General features: G+C 41.6%; 1 protein-coding gene and 1 long non-coding RNA gene across 3 annotated transcripts in view; one reads left to right on the plus strand and one right to left on the minus strand.

Annotated features, from left to right (window-relative positions):
- The window catches only part of KIF5C (kinesin family member 5C), a 151,485-nt gene that overhangs the window by 5,269 nt on the left and 126,943 nt on the right, over positions 1-19,273 (plus strand). The gene's annotated exons all lie outside the window — the stretch shown is intronic.
- The window catches only part of LOC129057988 (uncharacterized), a 29,551-nt gene continuing 28,264 nt past the window's right edge, over positions 17,987-19,273 (minus strand). Inside the window, exons 5-6 of one of the 2 annotated variants that reach the window (XR_008522791.2) lie at positions 18,308-18,361; positions 17,987-18,177 (exon numbers count right to left, since the gene is read on the minus strand). This is a non-coding gene — a long non-coding RNA (uncharacterized LOC129057988). The remainder of the gene's footprint in view (positions 18,178-18,307; positions 18,362-19,273) is intronic. The other variant, XR_008522794.2, reaches the window with a different exon arrangement.

A 19,273-nucleotide genomic window follows, 5' to 3' on the forward strand; every position in this document is an offset into this window, starting at 1 on the left:
TTCTGTGTGAGTATATATTTTTATTTCTCTTGGGTAAATATCCAGGAATGGGATTGCTGGGTTGTAAAGTAACCATACAGTTAACTCTGTAAGAAACTGCCAAACTGTTTTCTAAAGTGGTTGTACCAATTTGCATTTCCATCTAAAAGCAGTAACATTTTAAACCAACGTAAGTTTATTTAGTCACTTTGTCTAAGTGCATTCTAATCTAGTAGTGTCAGGATGTATCAGTTCTTCATTCCTCTGTGCCCTAAATTCAGAGATGTTTATATCACCTGAAATAGGTTAGTGGTTTCCTTCACATGTACCCTGTGAAATCATGGACTGAGGGAACATCATAGAGAACTGTAATCTGGTGTGTGTCACTGAGGCCACTCACTATTCACAGTAGGCACACAGTCAGTGAATGGGGTGGGTAGAGGTAGCAGGAAGAGTGAGACAAAACCGAGTGTAGATTCGCTAGCCAAAAAAAAACGTAGTGTTTTTTTTGTTTCAAGTTGCTGAGCTTTCCTGGGCATGAGTTTTCTCATATTGAAAGTGCAGATAATAATTACTTACCTCACAGGGTCATTTGGATAAAATGAAATGAAGTGGTGAGACAGTGTCTGGCACAGAGAAAATGCTCAATAGGCGCTGATTACCTCGTATGTCTCCTATTCCCTTGGTGACCTTCCTCATGTCAATATTAGCTTTGGCCCCACAAATTAGTGCCCTCTTCTGGCTATCCCCTGAAAACCCTTCTTGTATTACCATTTCTTAGGCATTTGTTCACCCCATTCTCCTGGTTGGAATACCCACTGTTTTCATCTATTTCTGGTATTTCTAACTATCCTTGAAGGCAAAACTCATATTTCATTTAGCTCTAGACTATGTTAGCTGTTCCTTTGTGATCATGCGTAAGATGTTTGTGTGTGTGTGTGCATGTGTATATCTTCCCACGTAGCTTTTTCTTTTTCCTTTTTTTAATTAAATTTTTGTCTTCTTTACTGTAGTTGTGTAGTTGCTTAGTAAATGTATCTTGACTAAAGGTTTTTTTTCCCCCTTTCCCTGCCTGAAATCAAGACTCCATAAATGCCAATTTCTGCATTTCTGTAAATAACTTGGGTATCACTGGAGACTTCCCTCTGCCTCACCTGTGCTTGTCTGGCCCGACTCCCGTTTAATGATGTTTTCCATTCTCAGCTCTTCTTCCCATTCACAGTTGGAAACCTCCCCCTACCTTTGATTTCCCTTTAGTCCTTACCTCAGGTTTCCCACCTGTGTCTACTTATGTAAAAAAAGCAAAAACAAATTGTCTACTCCCTCATGGTTTCTCTTGAGTTAAAAAAAATAAAGCCCCTTGACAGATCCAGTCTCACCTTACTTTCTCCCAGATTTTTTTTCATAAAGTTCTAATTTTGTGGCTGAGAAAGCTCTCCCCATAACCCATTTGCTGCATGTCAACCAAGTTCCTTTTAGTAGGAATTGAGTCGTTGAGTTTGAGGTTGTTTGTAAATATCATGGAGAACTCGGGAGAAAACTATTTTAGATTCATCATAGTGTCTTCACAGCACCGAACCTGAGGGTGAGTCAGATAGCCAGGATGAACTCTGAGCTCTGAGCTCTGCCACTTCTTATCTGTGAGAACTTGGGCAGATTCCTAAACCACGCTGAGTTCCAGTTTTCTCACCAGTAAAATAGAGATAGCAACACTCTCCACTGTCTAGGGCCGTTGTGTGCTAAGCCCAGTGGCTAGTCCACGGCAGACATCCAGATAAGGCCCAGTAGTGCTTAGTTCTCTACACTGTTGTCCGGCTGATTAATCTTGGGAAGGTGCAGACCCTTCAGAGGTTCCCCTGTGCCCTCAGGTTGGAAACCAGATGCTTCAGTAGGGGCATTCCAGGCCCTCCATACTGTGGGCCTGCCTACTCCCTAGCCTTACCCCTCACCCCATATTTTATCTGTGCTTCTGTTCCCCCTCAAGAAGATTAGGCTGCTCAATGCCCATCCCTTTTCCCTCAGCTGCTCACATCAACCCAAATGCCTGGGGAGACTATCCTCAAAGCTCACCTGCATGGCCTGTGAGCTTTGGAAGGGCATCCATTCACCTTTAGAGTCTCAGCCCGCAATACCTCCTCTGACACTTTTTCTGATCAGCCCCTCTCTCCCACTTCTGCCAGCCAGGTGGAATCAGCCCCTTCCCCCTAAGCATCACTGTACTTTGCCCTTCCCCAGTAGAGCATTTGGTAAATCTGTCCTTTCCTCCAATTAGGCTGAAAACCTTGAGGGCAGGAAATTGTGTCCCATTTATTTCCGTCTCCAAGGCCTGGAACAAGGCCTAGAACAGAGTAGTTGCTCAGTATAAGATGTCTTTTGAAAAAAATGAAAGGGTGCTGACTCTCCTTGGCTGTCAGAGTTTGGGGTTATTTGCTTGGATTGTCACTTTGACCTCTGTCCAGCTCTGGCAATTTGTCTTTCCTCCTTTAGACATCTTTATGGTTTTGTTATTATTGTCTTAAAATAGCTTCTTTTTGTATATGTGGGGGTCCCAATATGTTGCCTGCTCAGTGAAGAAAATTTAGACCATGCAAAAAATCATAAAGAAGGTACAAATTACATTTTGGCCAGGCACAGTGGCTCACACCTGTAATCCCAGCACTTTGGGAGGCCGAGGCCGGTGGATCACGAGGTCAGGAGATCGAGACCATCCTGGCTAACATGGTGAAACCCTGTCTCTACTAAAAATACAAAAAATTAGCCGGGCATGGTGGCGGGCACCTGTAGTCCCAGCTACTTGGGAGGCTGAGGCAGGAGAATGGCGTGAACCTGGGAGGCAGAGCTTACAGTGAGCTGAGATTGTGCCACTGCACTCCAGCCTGGGCGAAAGAACGAGACTCTGCCTCAAAAAAAAAAAAAAAAAAAAAAATTACATTTAATTTTACTAACCAGAAAACACGACAATTAACATTTTATTGTATATTCCAGTTCTTTTCTATTCTTACAACACACTTTGTTTTAAAACAAAGATATTTTATAAAATCTATTTTAAAACTCTGTTTTACTTAATAGTATAGTATACTAAACTAAATGTTGATGTCTGAAGTCTAATGTACTATACTTTTTCAGCATTTTAAAAGTTGCATATAATTTCATTATATGCCTAATCAATACTTTATTTCCTACTGATGGACCTTTGTTTTTCTGTTTGTTTGTTTTTCCTATTATAAACAAAGGCATGATATAAACGGTAGTCCACATACCTCCTTGTGGACTTGCCCAATTATTTTGTTAGAATACATTCCTAGAATTGAGATTACTGGGTAAAAGGATATACGAGATGATTTTAAGACACCCAGCACAGTTTTTGAGAGGGAGCAATTTAGAAATAGGAAATTGTCTTCTGTTTTATAGTCTCACTTCTCTGCTCACCCCATGGAACTGCTGCCAGTTTGTCTCATAAAGCATCCCTTCATATTCGAGCTAAATTAAATTCTTACCGAGGGTATGTGCTTCGTCATGCACTGTTAACCCCCAGATCTGGAACATGGCAATGCCTTCAGACTTTCAATGTAAACCATAGGATTTTGTGGGCTGTCTCTTGTCAGTTTCAATATCCTAAAGGATGTTGTTTGTTGGAGGTGATCAAAAGCTAAATCTCTCTCTGGAGGCAGACAGACACAGAGGCCAAGATTGTAGTCTTAGAGAAAAACAGGATGCATATACCCTTTCTTCTTGGCGCTCACATTGAATGGCCTGTGATATCTTCTGGGCAATGGTAAACTGAGAAAGGAAAAAAACAGCCCCCTCAGAGAAGCCTTAGACAGGACTGCTTTTTCTCTCTCCCCTTGATTCCTAGACTCTTTTAGAAAACGTATTACATAAAATTTCAAACAAACACCAAAGTAGAAAGAATAAAAAAAGTACTTATCAACCAGTTTTAACCATGATCAGCAAATGGCCAGTCTTATTTTTTGTATACTCTCCTAACCTTTCTCCCCAACCTCACTAGATTGCTTTAAAGCAAAATCTTAACATCTCATATCTTTTGATCCACAAACTTCAATATGTATCTCTTTATTTTTAACATAACCACAATAACACTATCACACATAAAATATTAACAGTAATTCCTTACTGTCAAATACCCAGGCAGTTCTACTTTTCTTTTTGCAGTTGGTTTGTTCAAATCAGAAGGCTAGGTACTGTTAATTTCCAGTGAGGAGAAAGAAATGCTCATACATGTTGACCTTGAAACAAGAGGAGCCTTTTGCCATGATAGACTTGTCTAGTGTAGAGTCAGGTGTGGTGGTAGAAGCACACACGGGGCCATCAGGGTTAACCAAGATTCCCAGCCTATCCCCCCTCACAATGGCCATGTCCCAATTGTTTTTTGTTTGTTTTTTTTTTTTTTTGAGACGGATTCTTGCTCTGTCTCCCAGGCTGGAGTGCAATGGCACTATCTTGGCTCACTGCAACCTCCGCCTCCCAGGTTCAAACAATTCTCCTGTCTCAGCCTCCCTAGTAGCTGGGATTACAGGCGCGTGCCATCATGCTTGACTAATTTTTTGTATTTTAGTAGAGACGGGGTTTCACCATGTTGCCCAGGCTGGATTCGAACTCCTGAGCTCAAGCAATCCACCTGCCTTGGCCTCCCAAAGTGCTAGGATTATAGGCGTGAGCCACCGTGCCCGGCCTGGTCATATCCGAATTATCCTTTGTAATCCACCAGTGCCAGTGTGTCAGGGTCACCTGGAAAGCTATTTAAAGAGCTTCCTGCTCTGTGGCCTTCTCCCTGCTGCTGCTTCACCTTGCCTTAGCTTGTGTAAGTGTCAGGGAAACAGGCAAATGCGTCTCATTTGTCTTCAGAACCCTCTCTTATTAGATCGCCATCAACTACATTTGGAGCAATCCTCTTAAGTGTGTCTAGGTGTATTGCATATTACCTTTTCCGCCAGTGCATACCCGTCCTTGATGTGAACTGAACGCTGGAAAATACGTCCACAGGGCTGAAGAGAAAGCATATATGTGAGAGCAGAATTCAGCACAACATAGTACTTTAACGAAAAAGGTTTATAGTTCTCTTTTTATGTTTCATATTCCTCTTCTCATTAAAGAAAAACTTTTGAAGGGAGATGGAGTTGGAGGAAAAGTGCAAATAAAAAACAAACCCCGGTGATTTATGCCTTTAGCATCTTTGGCTGCAGGGTATGTTCTTAAGAGCTGCAGATCACTAATAGTATTTTGGAAGCATTTTATTTGAAGATGTTCGTTACACAATTCTGTATTGACACATGGTGGGACTCTTCCTTTGTCAGGCTTACTCTTTTAGTGGTCTCTCCCATTTCCAGGTCTTATTTTGCCTTATTTTGCCAAGCAGTCGGCTTCAATTCTCTGAGGAGATTATATCATAGTTTTTCTCTGAACGACCTGTCTGGCACCTCACTCCTAAGAGATTATTGATTTTCACCTGGGAATCTGGGCACATAACAACTCCATCGATATTAGAAACTTTGGATAGTCATGGGGGAAGGGACTTCTGTTCCCCTTTCACAGCCACCTCTTGCCCCATAGACAGGGACAAATGCCAATCTGGTCAGTATCCAAACCTCTCCCAGTCCTGGTTCCTGGGGGGCAGGATCCCGAGTGAGGCTGTCAGTTTCTTCCTGCATCTGCCCTCTGTGACAGGCTGACCTCTGTAGGGTCTGGTTTCCTGGGATGGCTTCCAGGGCCGACTTTTTTCTCTCCTCTCTGAATGCTGCTGAGGGGTTAAGTTCAGCTGGCTCCACAGATTCAGGCCCAACTGGGCTGGTCTTAAGGTCTAGAATAGGTTAGGCTGCAGATGTTGGGTGGGGAGGTAAGGAAATGGGAAGACTCCACATAAGCCTCCTCACCGGGGTCTTTGGCCAGGTTCCGTATTGGGATGACAGGTGTGGGTGACCTACCTAGGTGGTGCTTGGATACCTGGAGTATCACTATTCTTATGTAGATCAGACTTGCCCACCCAGCATGGAAGAGGCTGTTAGGGGAGGCTTCTGGCACTGGGTCCCTGGTACTAATGTCATCATGATAGCATCAAATCCCTCTAACTACTAATTGTTTGTTTATATGATATTTGTTGTAAAGTAGACTTTAGAAGGGAAGGAAGTAGTTAGCTGTTCCAGAATAATTAATTACTTCACTAAAAAACACAACCTGCTAATTATCTGTTCAAACAAGCGGGAGAAAAAACACCCAGACTCCCCTGGGATATATCCTAGAGTAACAGCACTTGCTTGCTCATGTGTTTGTTAAAATTTTCTTGATAAATATGGCTCTTGGTAAAGACTGGCTTGAGGATCTATTTGAAACAATATTTTCTGGTCTAGACATTTATCCAAAAGAGTTTGAAAGGGGGAAAATATACACCTGTTTGATAGCTACTTCCTTAATAACATTGCACTGTCCAAATGGTAGCTGCACGTGACTACTGGGCACCTGTAATGCAGGTAGTCAAATTGGGATAAGCAGTAGGTATAAAATAGCCATCAAATTTCAAAGACTTAGTACACAAAAAGTAAAATATTTTGCTAATATTTAAAAATATTCATTACATGTTGAAATGATAGTATTTTGGATATGTTAGGTTAAGTAAGTTATTAATAAAATGAATTTCACCTCTTTCTTTGTACTTCTTTTAAGGAGTCTGCTAGAAAATTTAAAATTACATGTGTGGCTCACATTTGTGGTTGGCATTGTATTTCTCTTGGACAGCACGGCTCTAACATTTAGATGTGATATTCTGATTTTTTTTTTTTTGCCTTTATTTCAGTTTCACTTTGATATATGGAGAGTCTACTGTGTGCTAAGCTCAGTACTAAGCATCATGGATTTACTATGATAAGTAAGACAAGATCCCCGCTATCAATAACCTAAGTCCAATTGGGGGAAAGCAAATTAAAAAAAATCGCTTGGTGTCAGTGCCCAAAGACAAGTGGAAAGAAGACATGGGTGGAGCCAAACAGAGAAAGCACATTCGATTCTGTTCAGGGAAACCTCAGGCAGAGGGACAATTTGATTCTTACTTTGAAGCTGGGGTAGGAATCTGCTTAGAAAATGTAAAATTTGCTTTTTTTTTTTTTAATTCAACTTCCATTTTCGATGGAGGGGGTACATGTGCAGGTTTGTTACTTGGGTATCTTGCACCCAGGCAGGGACCATAGTACCCAGTAGGTAGTTTTTCACCCTACGCCCCCTTCACGCCCTCCCCACGCTAGCAGTCCGCTTCGGTTACTTTGCACTTCTCCGTAGCTGCTTTACATGTTTGCGTTTTGAATGTTGTTGAGGAAGGATGCGAAAAAGAATGTGTGCTGGAGGCTGGCCCCTCCCCGCCCCTATCACTACCCCTTCCCCCCGCAGCAAGGGCTGCGACCCCGCGGGTCCCCGCTGAGCACCGCAGCAATTAAGTACGTGCAAGCCATTTGCGGCAGCGAGTTTGAGATGCGTTCGTAGTGGGTGACATTGAGAACCCCCAGAGGCGACACGGGCGCCTGGTCTCTGAGAGGTGGCATGCTGCCTGCCGCCCTGGTGCCTGGCTCCCCCGGAAGGGGCCCCCAGTCGCCGGCCCCGGGAAGGCGCCCCAGGCTCGCGGCTCCTCGGGGGTCGCCTCTGCAGGCGGCCTGTTTCCAATTTCCAGGCGAGGAGCGACGCGGTGATGCAAATCTGCCACTTACCTTCTGTCACCATTTTGTCGCTAACGCTAGGAATGATAAAACCTCCTGTTCTGGAAATGCATTTCCCTTTAGCACCAGCGCCTTCTAATGAGGTCCCTCCGCCCCGCGGGACAAAAGCGCCCATTAGGGGGCCCTGTGGTGGGAGGCGGCCACTCGGCCACTCCGCTTGGCGCCGTGAGGGAAACCAAGGAAACCGCCTTTGTCGCTCACAGGTGCCTCTGTTTGTCCTGGCCTCTGCTTGTGGAAGAGGTCGCCTTGCAGGTGAAGGCCACACAGCTCTTTGGAGAAGGAGTCTGATTCAGTGCTGAAAAATCTCTCTTCCCAACCCCCACTCAGGTCTCTGTTGTCTGGGTTGGCACAGAATTGATTTTTTTCCTCCTTTGTAAGTGGCAAAAACGCTATGATGGTAACATGAAAGCAAGCAACAAACGCAGCCCTAAGCTGCCCACCCTGCATCTTCCATTTTATTTTTTCTATCCTCCTTTCTTCTTTTGGTTGGTGCTTAATATTAAAAAAAAAAGTATATCCAACCATAGATATACAGTTCTGCCTTTTTTTCCTTTTTACCTAAATATACTCCGTAAACAGTTTCCATGTTGTGTAATATCTTCATGTTTCTACTTTTCAGTGATTGCTTAAATATCCATTGGGCTGATAGGTCACAGTTTGCTAACCCATCTCATTGTTGTTCATTGGGATCTCCACTTTCCCTTACTCTAGGTGATGGGCTAATGAGCATCTGCATGCACAGAGCTGTGTTCTTTTGTTGAATTATTTCTGGAGTATAAATTCTCCAGAAGCCGATTTCCTGGAGCCAATGCTGTGAACATTTTAATTTGATCCTATGAAATATTATCCTATTGCTTTCCGTACAGGGTCTACTAATCCCTACAACCATCAGGAATGTATGAGTGTCCCATCTGGTGGTTAATTCATTTTTGAAAAAAAGGAGACGAATCATTTGAAAAGATTTGGAGAGCAATGGTCTGGGATTCATGTATCTTAGCAATTTTTTCCCTGTCTTTTCCTCTGATATATATGAATTGTAAACTAATTGTATAACTATTTAGCAAACTATTTTAACTTGGAATATTGTTGCCAGTCAGCACTCTGGGGGCCAGGCTGGTGGGAGGGGAGTCTCCTGGGCTATATAGAGGGAGGAAGGACTTGGAGGGGTTGCTGTACCCCACTCCCCAACATCCATCAACTGACGGAAGAATTGGTTGGAGATGGTGATTTCCACTTGGGACTAACTCAGGGCTCTTCTCACATGCTCACAGATGTAATTATTTCTGCTATTGCATTGGATGAGCTTCAGACCTTTGGTATCCCAATAGCAGCACCCACAGGGATCCATTTCACTTACATGACTATGTTTGACTGCTTCTGGTCGGAATCCATCCTTCTTCTGGGAGGTGTGGTGACACCACTTACAAGGCATTACTTCATGCTTTGATGATTGTGGATACTCAGGGATCCGCACATCTTTAGCTCTGGAAGAGCTCAGCCACCAGGCACATCACCCTCTGGGCATCACTGGCAAGCCCGGGGGCCGGGACAGGAGAACCTGAGTAAGGTAAATGAAAGGAGAAGCAATATGAGGAGGAAATTAGGGTGGAAAAAGAGAGGAAAGGAATGCTGTGGGCCCCCTTTCTGGGTGCGTTTGTTATCTTACTTTAGAAGACATGGCACGTTTCCTTTTCTACAAAATTTATTTTGAGTACAAAATGCTGCTCTTTATTGCATAGGTTTAGTCACTCAAATACAGAGGTCCTTTTTGGTGCCTTAACTATCATGTTGACTACCATTTACTCAAGAAACTAACTGGTTTGTGAAAAATTTACCTATACTGCTGCTATACCTATTTATAAGCTATAAATGATAACTTCTAAAAATGTTTAAATAGAGACACTTTTTGCATACAACTTAAAGAACACACAAGGCATAAAGAGAAAAGGAAAGATGGAATAACAGTTTCTACAGGGGAGAAAAGGTATTCAAGATGATCACTGTTCCAGCCTGGGAAACATAGCAAGACCCTGCCTCTACAGAATATTTTTAAAAATTAGCCAGGTATGGTCGTGCATACCTGTAGTGCCAGCTACTTGGGAGGCTGAAGCAGGAAGATCACTTGAGCCCAGGAATTGGAGGCTGCAGTAGCTATGATTGCACCACTGCACTCCAGCCTGGGCAACAGAGCAAGACCCTGACTCTAAACAAAAAAAAGAGCAGTGTTCAGTTTGTGTGAAAGAACAAGGAAGCATGTGAGCCACTTTCGAGAGGCCTGAGTATAGAGGAGACAGTAAGGTGGCTAGAAAGGAGGGGATTGGATGTGAAGGGGCTTGAAAGAGGGCTAGAGGAATTGAAATTTGATTTAGTTGAGTTGGTATTCCACTCTATCCTATAGCCGGATCAGAAATACTCCCATGAGACATTTCTCCTTAAATGTTGTGTCTTTTGACCTCAAATAACCCTTTTCAGGTTCCCATGAGGATGGGTACTGTTGAAGTTTGCATTTCACAGTTTTATGGTTGGTAGCCCAAATGAGTTTCAACTGTTATGTGTTCTTGACTTAGCATCCAAAAGGATAAATATATGAATATCTTATTTAATTAATTAATAGTTGGAGGATGACATTGTTCTGGCTACTGCTTATCATATATATTATATATATAGATCACCAGATTTCAAGGAATTGACATACAATGAAGTATGCATAAATTAAGCCACATTTTAAAAGTAAAGTATAATAAAGTAATTTAAGGCATTTTTCTGTTGGTATAGTGGTTCCCTGGAAGAATTTTGCATTGTGGGTCCCATTTGGGATATTGCATATTTCAGAGGCTCCTGAGTGTACAGTAGTAGTTTCATGTCTGTTGAACTTGCTTATCATTTTGAGGGAAGAGGTGGTAGAAAACAATCCTATAAATGGCTTAATATTGGCAAAATTCCTTTAGCACTAAATTTCCTTCCAGAAGATGTAATTTATTCAGGAAAGTGAATATGGAAGGTTGGAGAAAAGGTGCTTTTCAACCTGGATACTTAGGAGGACCATATTTAGAGAAAATTCTCCAACCTTTTTAAGGCTAAGGATTGCTTCTTCTTTTATTTTTATTATTTTTTTCCTATTCACGTCACCTCAAACCAAACACAAATCTAGGCATTAATGATTAATGTGTGCAGTATAAATATCAATTAATCGAATGTCTTGATTAGCAGAACTGCAGACAATGTATGTATTACTGCTCTTCTCGCAGACCTTTATGGACCTATTTCATGCAGAGCAATTTTCTTCTTACACCAACAAAGTCATATTCTTCCCCACTTGCGAAATATTGTAATTCTAACAGTGTAGTGACAACACTTAAATAAGTGCTTTACATATATGAAATCATTCATTTTATTTTTATTTTTTATTTATTTTTTGTTTTTTTGAGACAGAGTCTCACTCGTTGCCCAGGCTGGAGTGCAATGGCGCGATCTCTGCTCACTGCAACCTCCACCTCCCAGGTTCAAGCGATTTTCCTGCCTCAGCCTCCCAAGTAACTGGGATTACAGGGATGCACCACCACGCCTGGCTAATTTTTGTATTTTTAGTAGAGGTGGGCTTTCACCATGTTGGTCAGGCTGGTCACAAACTCCTGATCTCAGGTGATCCATCCCCCTTGGCCTCCCAAAGTGCTGGGATTATAGGCGTGAGCCACTGCATCATTCATTTTAATCTTCAGTATGACCCTATGAGGTAAGTGCTCTTGTCATTTTCCCTCTTGCCATTCTGCAAATGAGGAAACTTGGGCATAGAGAGGTTAAGCAAGTTGCTGAAGGTCACAGAAGAGTAAGTTGTGGATCCAACATAGTGGGCTCCAGCATCCTTGCTTTTAACCATTTGCTATGTTGCACCTAAATTTTGGTTCATACCAGGAATTGAGAATGTTTGAGTGCACAGCATTTTCTAAACTAGAATTTCTCCGAGGCACTAGTTCTTTGAGATATTACCTGATAAAAGGATTTGATGTCAATCAAATGTAGTAAGTGTTGCTCTCATTCTCTGCCTCTTGGAGCCTTCCTCTTTGAATCAGCAATGCTGCAGTAAATGGAATAAGCATACCTAGCTTTGTTGTTCCCATTAGCAACCTATTAGACTGAGACATAAGTTTGGGAATGACTATAGGAGAAGAGAGCTGTAAACCTGGGCTATACTTAAAAGTGGAAGAATTTTTTCCATCTGTGTTGCTTGCCCTTGCATTGATCTCAAATTATGTATGAAGTCTGAATTGGGTTCTCTGTCATGCTGTGATTTCCACCTGAAAGGCTGTTTAGGACCTTCCATAGAATGCAGTGCCATTCCTCTCAGGGTGTGGTGCATTTACTTGGAAACCTTTTAGGCTACACTTATGAATGTTTAGATGTAGTATTAATCCACATGGACCTGTCCACAGAGAAAGGATTATGATGCTTTTCTTGTAAAAACCTTTATTTAATCTCTATTCTTCTCTGTCTTAAAAATGGAGAGATTTATGTCTGCTTCTTAGATTTCTAAGACCATCTGCTCATTCAGCCACACTGCTAAACTGTCTTCTAAAAAATTTTCAGTAGATTTTGAAAGCTACATCATGAAGATAATTTTATCTTCTTCAAATAATGACAGTTTTGTTTCCTTCTTTCCAGATGTAGACTTTTACTTTCTTTTTTCTTATCTTATTGCATTGGATTGGACCTGCAGGACAGTTTAAAATAAAATCAGTGATACTTAGAATCCTTGTCTTGTTCTTGATCGTAAAACAAGGTTTGCTTTATGTTTTTAGTAGATATTTATTGTCAAGGTAAGAAAGTACAGTCTATACCTAGCTTGTTTTGTTTTTAATCATAAATGGGTCCTGAAGACCTTGACTGGCTCTTGCTTGAATTGCAATAGTCTTGGAATACAATTCCCTGTTTCCTTTCTACTCTTTGGTCTCTTTTGAACACTGTTGCTAAACTCTCCTTTCTGAAGTACCACTCAGATTATGCCAATACTCTGCTCAAAAACATGTAAGGCTTTTCTTTCGCTCACTAAAATAAGTTTGAACTCCCCAACTTGGTTTCTGTGATTCAGCAAACCCCTCCACACTATGTTGCCTTTAGCCTTTTGCCTTGATGACTGTACTTCGCTTCAGGACTCTGCCTTTCTCAAACCTAACTATCCATTGTGTCCTAAACTCAGTCTGCACGTTCACTCATCCAAGCCTTTATTGATGAGGTTCCCTCTTCCTCGAATGCCATTCCCATCTATCTGCGGCTCTAAATTTGTTCTCACCCTAGAAACTCACAGTGAGGTATTTCCATTTCTCTTTAGTCCATTCCTTCTTGGAATTATCCCACTTGGAGTGTGAGCTCCTCTCCAGTCAGGGTTTGCTTGATTTATTTTCATATTCTCAACACATGATTCCGAATGGGTACACATAATACATGATAAAATGAATGAATGAATGAATATTTCTTGTGGCACTTACATTCTCATTTTCATGATTATTTTAGTCTCATTACCTCCCTACATCCCATTATTGCTTCCACCTGAGGACTAAAGAAGCTGCCTACATATTGCTTTTGTGCAATTCACTGTATTTGGACCAAACTGCAAATGCAGGCATTTCTTAGGGGAGCATAATTCATTTATCTTACCTTCAAGCAACTCACTGTTTAGTAGAGGAGACAGATGGATAGAAGTGTACACACACACACACCCCACCACACACACACCACACCACACACATACCCCACCACACACACATACACACACTGGGAATATAGTACCACTGACAAGTGATTGAATAGTACTAAAGGATTATGGAGCATTAAACACCTTTAAGGGTGGGGCAAAGTGGTTTTGCAGTGGTTTCATAGTAGTTTGCAAAGTTTCATTCCACAGAATGAAAATGGTTTTGTATTGAATATCCAAACTCCATTATCTTCTATTTAGTTATCCAGTTGGCAGGGCCAAAAGGAAAGAAATTAGAGATTCACTAAGTACAGAAAATGATTGCCTTGAAATGATTTCTCCTTCTACCAAAACGTAGAAGCCACATGTACAAAACACCTTTCTCTTTTTGCAACTTGCTAGTCATAAAATTATTTTAATGTGAACTAAAAGCTGGCATCATAAAGAAAGAAAGGTCCAAGAAGTTCTAAATTGAAGACATTAATATAAATGGACCACACTTAAAATTCTATTGATAGTCCTCAGCTCTGAAAGGGAAATGTCTGTAATTTACCTAAATTGCCTTGAAACGAAAAGAAATAAGAGACTTCCTTCCTTGGATGTCTGTTTCCTGGTGTTTTCCTTATAACCAGGCTATAACCAGTGATTGAATTATTATTACAACCCTGTAGCGATTATTTTCATTTCAAAAGAGGGCAAGTTATTTTCAGCCAAAGCTTACATTTCAAATAAGTTTAGTGCAATATATATATAGGGTGGGAGGGAAGATTAAAGGAAGTATAAAAGTAATCACAAGTGTTCAGTAGTTTCTTTTTACTTTTTTTCTTTAATTTTCTTTCATTTTTATTCCAAATATTATATAAACATTTTAGGTGGATTTAAAAAAATTCAGGAAGTTAAGATTTGGAAAGTAGAAATGCTCCTTACCCCCTCTCCCCTCCCCAAGAATAAGTATGAACTGATGGGCGTTATGTTATTCTAACACCTTAGTTTTATAAGTTCTATTCTAAAATACTTAATATATATAAAATAATATATATAAAACAAAAAATTATGAGATGTTCTAAAGAAATTAACACCCATGAGGTCACCTTCCGCTTAACATCACTTTACCAATATGCAACCCTCCCTTCATCTCAGCTGTTATCCCCCTCACTCTGAAGCAAGCACTCCCTGGAATTTTGCTTTTTTTGAGACGGAGTCTCTTCCCAGGCTGGAGTGCAATGGAGTAATCTCAGCTCACTTGCAACCTCCGCCTCCTGGGTTCAAGTGATTCTCATGCCTCAGCCCCCTGAGTAGCTGGGATTACAGGTGTGCACCACCACGCCCGGCTAATTTTTGTATTTGTAGTAGAAATGGGATTTCACTAAGTTGGCCAGGCTGGTCTCAAACTCCTAACCTCAAGTGATCCGCCTGCCTCAGCCTCCCAAAGTCCTGGGATTACAGATGTGAGCCACCGTGCTTGGCCCTACTTTTATCATTCTTTATGGTTTTATGGCAAATATTTTTTTGGCCCTAAATGATAGATTGCTGACTTTTTTTTGATCTTGAATCTCCAAAATATTTATAAAAATACTGTATATATTTGTCTGTGACTTACTGTTTTCTCTTAACATTTATGTTTCAAATGGATGGTCAAAAAACGTAGCCTATGCAAATTCTATTTAATATAACTAGCGTATTAGTTTGCTTGAACTGTCAAAACAAAATACTACAGACGGAGTGGCTTAAGCAACAGAAATTCATTTTCTCAAAGTTCTGGAAATTGAAAGCCCAAGATCGAGGTGCCAAGGTTGGTTTCTGGTGAGGGCTATCTTCCTGGCATGTAGATGGCCACCTTCTCACCGTGCGTGTCCTCACATGCCTGCTTTTCTGTGTGACACACACACACACACACACACACAGACACACACACACACACACACAGAGAGAGAGATCTGGTGTCTCTTCCTCTTCTTATAAGGACATATGAATCCTATTGAGTCAGAGTCCCACCCTTATCACCTCATTTAACCTTAATTACCCCCCTGAAGGCCCTATCCCCAAATACAGTCACACTGGGTATTAGGAATTTTGCTAACCTCCAATATGGGGCTTCAACAGTTAAATTTTGGTGTGGACCCAGTTCTGTCTATAACGAATAGCATATACTAAAGCCATTATATGCTGCAAAGGGGTTGAGAGATGTGAAAACTCAGACCCATCCTCTGAAGCCAGGAAACCCATCCTCAGCCCATGAAGGGTTTCCTGGCTTTTTCCAAATAACAAAGTTTAGATTCCCTAGAAGAGAGCTCTCAGCAAGCCCTCCTAGAGAGTGGCTTGTGTGAGCAGTGAACAACACATAACGTGAGCTAAGCCTGCAAACAAAGGAGTAGAGAGGCCATGTCAGCAGCATGCCAGCTTTTCCTGGGCAGGAGTGGACATTATTGGACCTTGAAGCCTGAGTATTGGAAGATGCTTGGATATCCAGCTGCTTCTTTCACAATGGGGTGGATGGCTACATAAAAAGAATTCCACAGCAATCAGACCATTTCATGGACTGCCTCCCCTTTGGGGCATCACGATGCTGATGTGTATCCTGTTTTATTCAGTGAGAAAAGAGAATCCCAGGCGAATGTTTTGGTAAGGGATTGAGAGTGTGCTGGAACAGAGAATAAAAGGGAGGTAATTCTCTTAGCATCATTATGCCTTGCTGGAACTGTCTGGGACAAAAGACAATAGAAACCTAAGAAGTTAAAAATTAGCCATTTGGAACTGAGTTTTTGGTAACTATCATCCTGTGAAAGGCTAGCCTATTCCAGAATTCTGTGATGAGGACATTTTTAGTAGAGCAGCAGTTTTCCACTTTTTTTGACTATGAGATCATGATCCTTCCTCTCTCTCTCTCTTTCTGATGGAGTCTCACTCTGTCACCCAGGCTGGAGTACAGTGGTGCGATCTCGGGGCTTACTGCAGCCTCCACCTCCCAGGTTCAGGCGATTCTCCTGCCTCAGCCTCCGGAATAGCTGGGATTACAGGCACTCACCACTACATCCGGCTAATTTTTGTATCTTTAGTAGAGATGGGGTTTCACCATGTTGGCCAGGCTGGTCTCGAACTCCTGACCTCAGGTGATCTGCCTGTCTTGGCATCCCAAAGTGCTAGGATTATAGGCGTGAGCCACTGTGCCCGGCCAAGATCATGATTCATTTTAACAAGAAATATAAATATATTGCAACTTAGCACACAGACACACATCTGAAATAATAGTTTTATGAAGTGACACTGTTAATATATGTGATATCCTCTAATATTTTCTATTCTACTCTGTCTCATTTTATTTTTTAAAATGCTGCTTATGATCTACTAAGTTTAATTCATGAACCAGCACATAGTAGACTAGGGTTTCTTGAACTTTTGGGAGTTATTATAGCTTCCTTTCAAAAATTGAATTTTCCCTAGCTCATTTGAAGGGCTGAAGGACATCAAAATCTTATTTTTCAGCATTCTCTAGTCCTGCTCAGCTCAATGCTCCACCTCACAGATATTATAAAAGTATGTGATATTTATTAATGAAATAAATATTTTTGAGTCCCAGCTCTAGTCCAGACACTATGGTAGGTACTAGTGAAATAAATTTTCCAGATTAGTGGCATGTTTGTTAAGTGTGTATAGAATGCATTTAAAAATCATCCTGTGAGCCAGGTGATGTGGCTCACACCTGTAACTCCAGTACTTTGGGAGGCCAAGGCAGGTGGATCACTTGCAGTCAGGAGTTTGAGACCTGCCTGGCTAACACGGTAAAACCCTGTCTTTACTAAAAATACAAATATTAGCTGGTTGTGGTGGTGTGCACCTGTGGTCCCAGTTACTCAGGAGGCTGAGGCATGAGAATCACTTGAACCTGGGAGGTGGAGGTTATAGTGAGCCGAGATCACGCCACTGTACTCCAGCCTGGCTGACAGAGTGAGACTCAGTCTCAAAAAAAAAAAAAAAATCATCCTGTGTGCTCCAGGGAGAGGTGGTGCTGGCTAGCAGAGAAAGCTCGGGGTTTGAGGGAGTGGAGAGGAGTTGAGCCCTGATTTGCACCCTGTGCCTTCCTCCCATCAAAGACTGGCTCTGAGGCCTTCTGCATGTAGACCACTGTGGGAAGTCCTGTCTCTTTCCTAGCCCTCCCTTCCTGCCAAATGTCCTGTCTAGTCCGTGTAGGAATGGAGACCTTCAGGCACCTAGGGAGTGGAGAGTCCTAGATTGAGAGGCTTTCTCCAGTCTGAAAAAGCCAAAGTTGCCAGTTCCCTGCAGTAGAATAGGCAGGCTCATGTTGAATGTTACCACCAAACCAATCATTAAATGCAGAGGCCACAGAGCCCTGAACGGAGTATCTCATGAGACAATTCTCATTTCCTCTGTAGTAGACAGAATAATGGCCCTGAAAGATGTCCACTTCTTAATCCCGGAACCTGAATATGTTATGTTGCATGACCAGTGAGAATTAAGGTTGCAGATGGAGTTATGGTTGTTAACCATTTGACCTTCAAATAAAGATTGCCCAATGCAATCACAGGGATTCTTAAATGAGGAAGAAGGAAGCAGAAAAGTTGAAACCAAACTGATGGTCTCATGAGACTTGACGGGCCATTACTGCTTTAAGGATACAGAGGGGTTGTGCAAGCCAAGGAATACAGGCGGCCGCTAGAAGGTGGCAAAGGCAGGAAAACAGAATCTCTCCTAGAGCCTCCAGGAAGAAAGCAACTCTGCAGGCTTCTTGACATCAGCCCAGTGAGACTCAAGTTGGATCTCTGACATCCAGAACTGAAAGATAATAAAATTTTGTTGTCTTAAGCCACTAAATTTCTGTTAATTTTTTATAGCAGCAAAAGGAAACACCACCCTACTACATAGTATTATTTAATTTTTTTACAAAGCAAACACAAGTTTTTACCAGAAGATGTCTGTTCCTGTTAGAGAGCAGCAACGAATGTTCATGGGCTATTCTCTATGAAGAAAAACAGTAATATTTTGAAGGGTGTATGTTCACATTAATAACCAAACATCTAGCATTCAGAGAAAATTTTATATGAAATGGAGATATTATGTATACAATCTCTGCTAAAATAAGAATTGTATTAGTTGCTTGCTATATAGAATATTAATTAAATAGTATTTTTTTCAGAATTCAGATTAGCCTATATAGTTCTTTCGTCATCGAACACCTTTTAATCTTATTTTTTTAAGAGTCAGTGACAAAACATAGAAAGCCATATCTTACTGTTTCCTTTTAATGTTATTTTTGTTTCAAGACTACTTGCTTTATTGTTAAATACCATTGGCAATGTCAGCTTTTGGATTAATGAAAATGGAACAGGTGAAGTAAAGCAAATTAAAGAGATTTATTTTATTCTCTTAAATGAGAACTTCTAGATGTGCTTATGCTTGGCATAAGAAAACAGCTGGGTCCAGGCGTGGTGGCTCATGCCTATAATCCCAGCACTTTGGGAGGCCGAGGAGGGTGAATCACCTAAGGTCAGGATTTCGAGACCAGCCTGGCCAACATGGCGAAACCCCATCTCTACTAAAAATACAAAAAATCAGTCGGGCGTGGTGGTGGGCGCCTGTAATCCCAGCCTCTTGGGAGACTGAGGCAGGAGAATCGCTTGATTTCAGAAGGCAGAGGTTGCGGTGAGCCGAGGTTGCGCCACTGCACTCCACCTGGGCAACAAGAGCGGAACGCCATCTCAAAAAAAAAAAAGAAAAAAAAGGAAACAATTGGATAATTACTACTCCCCACTTACCAACAGACTCCTTAAAAATGGTTGCAGTAGATTTCCTCAGCCAAGTCATGGGTATTCCTTTCTCCTGAATTCCATGAGGTTGGGCTTTCCCTTCTCATATTTCTGTGTATGTCTCC

This window comes from Pongo abelii, chromosome 11 (assembly GCF_028885655.2).
Source record: "Pongo abelii isolate AG06213 chromosome 11, NHGRI_mPonAbe1-v2.0_pri, whole genome shotgun sequence".
NCBI lineage: Eukaryota > Metazoa > Chordata > Mammalia > Primates > Hominidae > Pongo > Pongo abelii.